The sequence below is a fragment of the Oncorhynchus tshawytscha genome, linkage group LG19 (genome assembly GCF_018296145.1).
Source record: "Oncorhynchus tshawytscha isolate Ot180627B linkage group LG19, Otsh_v2.0, whole genome shotgun sequence".
In the NCBI taxonomy this organism is placed as follows: domain Eukaryota; kingdom Metazoa; phylum Chordata; class Actinopteri; order Salmoniformes; family Salmonidae; genus Oncorhynchus; species Oncorhynchus tshawytscha.
Genome location: NC_056447.1, coordinates 48,724,650 through 48,733,330, shown reverse-complemented (window position 1 = coordinate 48,733,330; position 8,681 = coordinate 48,724,650).

Genomic DNA, 8,681 nt, shown 5'->3' with positions numbered 1-8,681 from the left:
ACACTGACTTGGTACCGGTACCCCCTGTATATAGCCTCGTTATTGTTACTTTATTGTGATATATTGACATTTATTTTTTACTTTAGTTTATTTAGTAAATATTTTCTTAACTCTATTTTCTTAAAACTGCTATGTTGGTTAAGGGCTTGTAAGTTAGCATTTCACGGTAAGGTCTACCTGTTGTATTGTATATACTGCCATCCTCCTCCTCTCTTCATTCCTGGATGGTGTGCCCACATGTAGTTAATCATAGATGTTATGGGATAGGCTGTAAATTCCTTGGATTGGCATCTCCCTTTGGAAAACTCCTGGTTCTAGAGGTGTAGCCTCTATACCCTCAGACATCTTCTAGAAGGATCTGTAGCGTGGGAGGATCTTACAACACTGCTTTTCAAACAACTCCAGTAAGTCTGGCTTAAATGTTAAGAATAATATTTTGTATCTGAAACTGATATATAGAGTAAAAAAAAATAAACAAGAAATGAACCCCAAAGTCAACTGAATTAATGCATTGTTAGTAGAGTTTGTTGAATTGTTGTGGTGATGAAATACGGTATTCCCACTGAACTACTTACCACTCTCAAATGGTATGGTTCAAAAAGTTACTCTAATCACATATTTACTTTGCTAGCTTTGCATTCTGTAATTACATACAATGATGAGTTGGCCATGGGTCATGAACAATTCATACCTTGAGATTTGTACAAACCTTGTTAGGGAATACCTGGCAACATCAGCCTCATTCTAGGTTGACTTACTTTGGTTGACTCAGAGTTCTCCTTCTTAAATGGTAATCTGGAGCACGACAGTCCGAATTAGAGCATGAAATCTGTTAGGCTTGACCTCTGATCCTGACCAATCCTTGATGTACCCTTAAGCCCGGTCATTGACTTAGCTAGGGTTAAAGACCTGGGTCTTCATTAGGGCACACAACTGGAAGACGTTCAAAAACCTTTTACTACGGAAAACCGAAAAATAGCGCTTCTTATTGGACAAGTCCAGGGAGTCCCTCCTTGTTTTGGTCCGTTTTCTTCAGTTTGGCGCCTAGCGAACAAGATCCGATGTCTGCTAGGTCAGGGGTATTTCAATGTACTTGTAAACAGGGAAGTAGAGTTGATCGCAACGTGAAGCTTCTGTGGATAGTCAGACTTGGCTCTGATTAAAGAGAAGGCCAGGTTTGGTCATTGTATTACATCTCAGTCACCAACCTCTACTGTGTTTAAACCCTTAACAGAGAAACCTTATTGTTCCTAATTCTCTTTCATCAAATTGACTGGTTGGTCCTGTCTGGTCCCAGATCTGTTTGTGCTGTAGAGACAACTCATATGGTTGTTGTCATGCCAAACATGGAGAGATTTGGGATCAAGTTGTTTTGGTCCAATGAGGTTTTATACGAAGAGGAGTGGATCAGATCACACATCTGGATTAATTTGATATTTTTTCAGTGATTTATCTATCAAATCCTGCTTAGGAGGATGCTTGTGTAGCATGATGTCATAGAGATTTAAATCGTTTGGGCCAGTGTCACACAGCCAGTGTAGTGGATCATCATCCAAGTGAAATACACTGAACTAATTGCACACAGTGTAGCTGTACTTGTCACGTTTTGATCTACAGTACCAGTCAAAAGTTTGGACACACCTACTCATTCCAGGGTTTTTCTTTATTTTCACTCTTTTCTACAATGTAGAAAATAGTTTTTTTTTAAATAAAGAAAATAGAAAATAGTAAAAATAAAGAAAATCCCTTGAATGAGTAGGTGTGTCCAAACTTTTGAATGGTACTGTAGATCCAAAAATGTTTTGTCCAACATGACTCATCCCCATAATTGTTTTCAAGACAATAAACACCCTCCACATAATCAACAACATAACATTCCCTCAGTCTTCACTCTGCGCAATACTCCACATAATTGGTCTCTACTTGCCATGCTTTTCATTCCGTCGGCTTTGTGATGACTACCTCTAGCCGCCCCATAAGTCCTCTTCAGAACTGTTACGGACATTTCTGCAACAACAGGATGCTTTTTAACTGTACTGTGCCTCAGTTCGGTATACTCAAAGAAAATTCACAAAGCATGAAAGTGAAATGACTGAGGGACGGGAAATGTATAAAAATAATCCGTTCTAATTTTGCCATTCACGCTCTCCCAAAAGAGAGGGCTACCGAAGAGAAGATGACAGTTTTATAACGAAATAGAAGGTAAATAAAGAGAGTACTCAGTAACAGCTGGATCATCTCGGTCCATAATACATCAGGAAATAGCTTGCAGGAGTTAGAAGTTGTCACACAGAAAAGGAAGATATTGGTGCAATATAGTACACACAGTCCCATGCTGGGGATATCTAAAACTGATGAGTGACACATTGCATCTCTATAGAATTTATTCTCTATAGAATGAAACACGGAGACTACGGACTAAATCAAATCTGGTGTATTAGCTCATAGTGAATCCAAGATAAGCTTGGAGATGGCAATCGTCTCAATGACCATCTTAGTGGAGGAAACTTACATTGTTTTTGAAGCATTCAAGATGAATGGCCTGAAAACTGAAAAATATGAGTGGAGCGGAGCTGTAGCTGTAGGAAGCTGTAGCTAATTAAGCCTACCATCAATGGCATTTTCAAACAGACACTGTGACATCTGAGTGAATTGCTTCTCAGATAGTGACTATTGGAGGGAGTTCAAGCAAACCTGTGCTGCGGGTGAAGAATTGAAGTGACAGGATTTTATTCATGAGGAAACAATGAGCAGGAGATAAGGAAGCCGGCTAGGAAGAGACAGAAACAGCTATCGAGTTAATAAAATCACCCGACAGCTAGGAGAGTCTGGAGACAGAGAATGCATGGAGTTTGTGGAGTTGTCAAACTACAGATCAACTAGATTCAGTGGATGGTAAGGGGGGCGGAACATAATTACAAATCATTTGTAGACTTCAAATTGACAGATATAATATTTGACTAAAATATAATCATTTCAAACCTTGCTTACATTTGTATACCATCACATACTGTATATCTCTCTATTATGCGTGGGAATACACATTTCCCAAATTAAAATCATTTGGAGCTGATTTGCTGGTGTTTTTACAGTCTTTTAAGTCCCCTCAGAAAACATAGGGGGCCCCAAAAAAATCACCCGCGGGCTAAATTTGGCACGCAGGTCGCCAGTTAGGGAACCCTGCTATACGTCAATCCCACTTTGTCTGAAAGTGATCTCATAAACATGCATCCAAGACCGCACACACACTTCCTCTTTCATTTGGTCTATGATGGTAAAAAATTCTCATCAATTATGCATCACAATGCAATGCATTTGTAATAATGATAATGACCTGCAAAATCATTTCGAAGAGTAGGTCTGTATCCCAATCACTCCATTCTCAGGCAGATAGTCAGCCCCGTAAACAACAGCCCCACCAAGTCACTGCTCTGCACTGCATGACGGCCTGTTTGAGATGAATGGGCAATATTTTGCATTGGGTTTAGGAAATGTCTTCATAAACACAGCCTGCGGTGGGTGGATTTGCACACACAGGGAGTGTGTAAGACCCTAGCTATCCCTGGATAATCCCTGACCTTTGGTTTACCTGCCTGCATCAAGCTGCTGAACCCAACTGTACAGGACAGAGGGCATCTGGGGTTGTGTGGTGTGTGTGTGTGTGTGTGTGTGTGTGTGTGTGTGTGTGTGTGTGTGTGTGTGTGTGTGTGTGTGTGTGTAAACACAGGGAAATGGCCACATGTAACACATTGCTGACCTATATTCCATTATTATGGAGGACTAGAGGGATTTTCCCCTGATTTTTTCCGATTTAGCTATAAATGGTCCTAGTGAAATCCATCACATCACTTTGGATAGGGCCTACCCATGTTGAAAACTATAGTAACACAGAATAAACCACAGTGATTATCTGAACCAGCTGTGAATTCCAACTGAGGGATTACACTCAATTTCATTGAGGATTTTTTTTTTATAGCTGCAGTTTTGATGCCGTTCTATAAACATTCAACTGCAGTATAGAGATCAAGGCGAGAACTCTGCACGACATTAAATCCCCAATGAGTTTTTTAAATTGTCTACAGGTCTCCTTTTAACTTTAACTCTCTCTCTCTCTCCCTCTCTCCCTATATATATATATATATATATATATATATATATATACATATACATATATATATACTGCTCAAAAAACACTTAAACAACACAATGTAACTTCAAGTCAATCACACTTCTGTGAAATCAAACTGTCCACTTAGGAAGCAACACTGATTGACAATACATTTCACATGCTGTTGTGCAAATGGAATAGACAACAGGTGGAAATTATAGGCAATTAGCAAGACACCCCCAATAAAGGAGTGGTTCTGCAGGTGGTGACCACAGACCACTTCTCAGTTCCTATGCTTCCTGGCTGATGTTTTGGTCACTTTTGAATGCTGGCGGTGCTTTCACTCTAGTGGTAGCATGAGACGGAGTCTACAACCCACACAAGTGGCTCAGGTAGTGCAGCTCATCCAGGATGGCACATCAATGCGAGCTGTGGCAAGAAGGTTTACTGTGTCTGTCAGCGTAGTGTCCAGAGCATGGAGGCGCTACCAGGCGACAGGCCAGTACATCAGGAGATGTGGAGAAGGCCGTAGGAGGGCAACAACCCAGCAGCAGGACCGCTACCTCCGCCTTTGTGCAAGGAGGAGCAGGAGGAGCACTGCCAGAGCCCTGCAAAATGACCTCCAGCTGGCCACAAATGTACATGTGTCTGCTCAAACGGTCAGAAACAGACTCCATGAGGGTGGTATGAGGGCCCGACATCCACAGGTGGGGGTTGTGCTTACAACCCAACACCGTGCAGGACGTTTGGCATTTGCCAGAGAACACCAAGATTGACAAATTCACCACTGTGCTCTTCACAGATGAAAGCAGGTTCACACTGAGCACGTGACAGACGTGACAGAGTCTGAAGACGCCGCGGAGAACGTTCTGCTGCCTGCAACATCCTCCAGCATGACCGGTTTGGCGGTGGGTCAGTCATGGTGTGGGGTGGCATTTCTTTGGGGGGCCGCACAGCCCTCCATGTGCTCGCCAGAGGTAGCCTGACTGCCATTAGGTACCGAGATGAGATCCTCAGACCCCTTGTGAGACCATATGCTGGTGTGGTTGGCCCTGGGTTCCTCCTACTGCAAGACAATGCTAGACCTCATGTGGCTGGAGTGTGTCAGCAGTTCCTGCAAGAGGAAGGCATTGATGCTATGGACAGGCCCACCCGTTCCCCAGACCTGAATCCAATTGAGCACATCTGGGACATCATGTCTCGCTCCATCCACCAACGCCACGTTGCGCCACAGACTGTCCAGGAGTTGGCGGATGCTTTAGTTCAGGTCTGGGAGGAGATCCCTCAGGAGACCATCCGCCACCTCATCAGGAGTATGCCCAGGCATTGTAGGGAGGTCATACAGGCACGTGGAGGCCACACACACTACTGAGCCTCATTTTGACTTGTTTTAAGGACATTACGTCAAAGTTGGATCAGCCTGTAGTGTCGTTTTCCACTTAAGACTCCAAATCCAGACCTCCATGGGTTGATACATTTGATTTCCATTGATCATTTTTGTGTGATTTTGTTGTCAGCACATTCAACTATGTAAAGAAAAAAGTATTTAATAAGGATATTTCATTCATTCAGATCTAGGATGTGTTATTTTAGTGTTCCCTTTATTTTTTTGAGCAGTGTATATATATATCTCAGGAGTGCAGTAGCGTATCATTAGATCAGAGATGGCTCCAAGCCCTCTGCCCACATGGGCATGTTCAGGCTTCACCCACTGAGACCTCACTGTAGTGTGTTTGTGTGTGAGACAAATACCTCACTCTAGTGTGTCTGTCCGTGTGTCCTCACTCTAGGCTTATCCGAGATGACAGCACATTCCACACGAGGGCAGACAGAGATCCATTCGTCAGCTTTAATGTCGTCTATTATCTTCATGACCCGGCTTTTAAGAAGCCTACAGTCTTGTTACCTTGTTCACCATGGATCCCACAACGTTCCTCCACCACCGGATGTTCGTACTCTATCCATCTGTACGCCTGGACCTCTGTTCTGGTGGCCACATATCTATGGGCTTCCATCATCTCTGATCTTCTGACACCTCTGCATCAGTCAGTGAAGACAGTGTAGTGTGTGTGTGTGTGTGTGTGTGTGTATGTTTGTGTGTGTGTGTGTGTGTGTGTGTGTGTGTGTGTGTGTGTGTGTGTGTGTGTGTGTGTGTGTGTGTGTGTGTGTGTGTGTGTGTGTGTGTGTGTGAGCATTTCTGTGAAGCCTTGCATGTCTCAGGAGTGTTTCATAAGATGGTTTGGCATTGAGTTGTTTTTCTCAAACAAAGGTTTGAGAAAAATGCACTTCATGGGAGAGGTCCCTGTTTCTTTTTACTATAGTTTCAACTATCACTCAAAGTCCTTTTACACTAAAGGAAGGAGGATGTACGATGTGTAATCAGTGCATTTATGCTGAAGATTTAGTTAAAGCATTAAATTCCAGGTAGCAGATAAAGGACCCTAACAAATATTTATGTAGTTCGTGCACTTTACGAAATATACTGTACATTAGTTTACAATTGAACAATTTAGTCTACTGTACATGATGGAGGAACATGTTGTCTGTAGTCTACTGTACATGATGGAGGAACATGTTGTCTGTCTGTAGTATACTGTACATGATGGAGGAACATATTGTATGTAGTCTACTGTACATGATGGAGGAACATATTGTCTGTCTGTAGTCTACTGTACATGGAGGAACATATTGTATGTAGTCTACTGTACATGATGGAGGAACATGTTGTCTGTAGTCTACTGTACATGATGGAGGAACATGTTGTCTGTAGTCTACTGTACATGATGGAGGAACATATTGTCTGTCTGTAGTCTACTGTACATGATGGAGGAACATGTTGTCTGTAGTCTACTGTACATGATGGAGGAACATATTGTATGTAGTCTACTGTACACGATGGAGGAACATATTGTCTGTCTGTAGTCTACTGTACATGATGGAGGAACATGTTGTCTGTAGTCTACTGTACATGATGGAGGAACATGTTGTCTGTAGTCTACTGTACATGATGGAGGAACATATTGTCTGTCTGTAGTCTACTGTACATGATGGAGGAACATGTTGTCTGTAGTCTACTGTACATGGTGTTGATTGCCGTGGAAGTTTTCAGGGATGAAATGTGCCTCGCGGATTGACAAGTAGATTAAAGTTTTAATACATTGTGTGACACTGACTGTGGGATTTTTTTTTTCGAAGTTAGAGTTGATTTGGGGAACTACTCAAACCCAACTTTTAGAACAACTGATTTAAAAGTTTTCTTCAGGTTATATATTTTTACCTTTATTTAACTAGGCAGTTAAGAACACATTCTTACTTACAATGACAGCAGGTTAACTGCCTTGCTCAGAATGACAGATTTTTACTTCATTAGCTCGGGGATTTGATCTAGCTACCTTTTGATTACTGGCCCAATACTCCAACCACTAGGCTACCTGCCGCCCAGGGAGTAAATGTATTTCTGGCACTGAGAAACACTGATGGTGCTACACTCCCTTTAGGGAAAGGCTGATGTATCCAATTATAAGACTTTCCCACCTCTTCCAAAGCAATGCATGACATCACTGCTTATTGTCTACTGTTTCTCTGCAAAATTGCTCTGTTTATTGCCTCATCTATGTCATGTGATCAGCAGCTTGCTTTGCATTTCATAACAGGCAATAGAAGCCTTGACTTGGCCGTTTGATGGCAGGAGGCCAAAGCACTGATACACTTGTATGTACAAAGCATTGATGGGACAACTCCCTTTGTATCTCTGTTCCTTACTGACCAGATCAGTCACTCAATACAGTCTTCGTTCACAGTCGCTGCTGTCCTTGTCTGTTCCTAAGGCTAGAACTGAGATGGGGAAACCATATTTTTTCCCATAGTGCCCCTTCATCCTGGAACATGCTTCAAAATATATTATCGTTAGGGGAGGTAGTGTCCTTGCCTATTTTTTTAAGACTCTGCAATACTGTTTGTGATAGCTGCAGTTGTTTCTAATCTTCAATTGTATCTGTAACTTGTGACACTTTGTCTTTCGTGTTTATTTAGTATTTTCCTGTAATATTTTATGTCCACGCTGCTATTTCCCTGTTTGGCCTTCTTGCCAGGTTACCCTCGCAGGTCATCCTCAATGGGTCTTACCTGGTTAAATAAAGGTTAAATAAAAATGTAAAGCATCTACAGAAAAATGAGGATAGTGGCATGCATGTCAGGAGGAAAGAGTGTGATCCTCAAACACTCTACAGTCATGATGACCTATGGGAGGCCTCTCTCTTTTTTTCTTTTTTTTTTACAGTATTTTACCCTTTTTTGACTGTTCTCACAGCTTCCTATTTCTGGGTTGCCGGGCAACATCCATCTAGTGTCATCGGATTAGTTTCCTTCTGTCACTTCAGCCCCTCTGATGTTTTAATGTTCTCTGATTGCTGAATGACGCCTTCTTGGAATTTGCAGCAGCTTAGCAGGATTTGCCTCAGTCAGTAGTCCGTAAAATGGAAATGGTTTGTTTATTTAGTCAAATGAAGATCTAGGCATTGTTCATTGTTTATGGCATTACATCTATTTAGCTCCATTCTTCTTTGATTTGCAA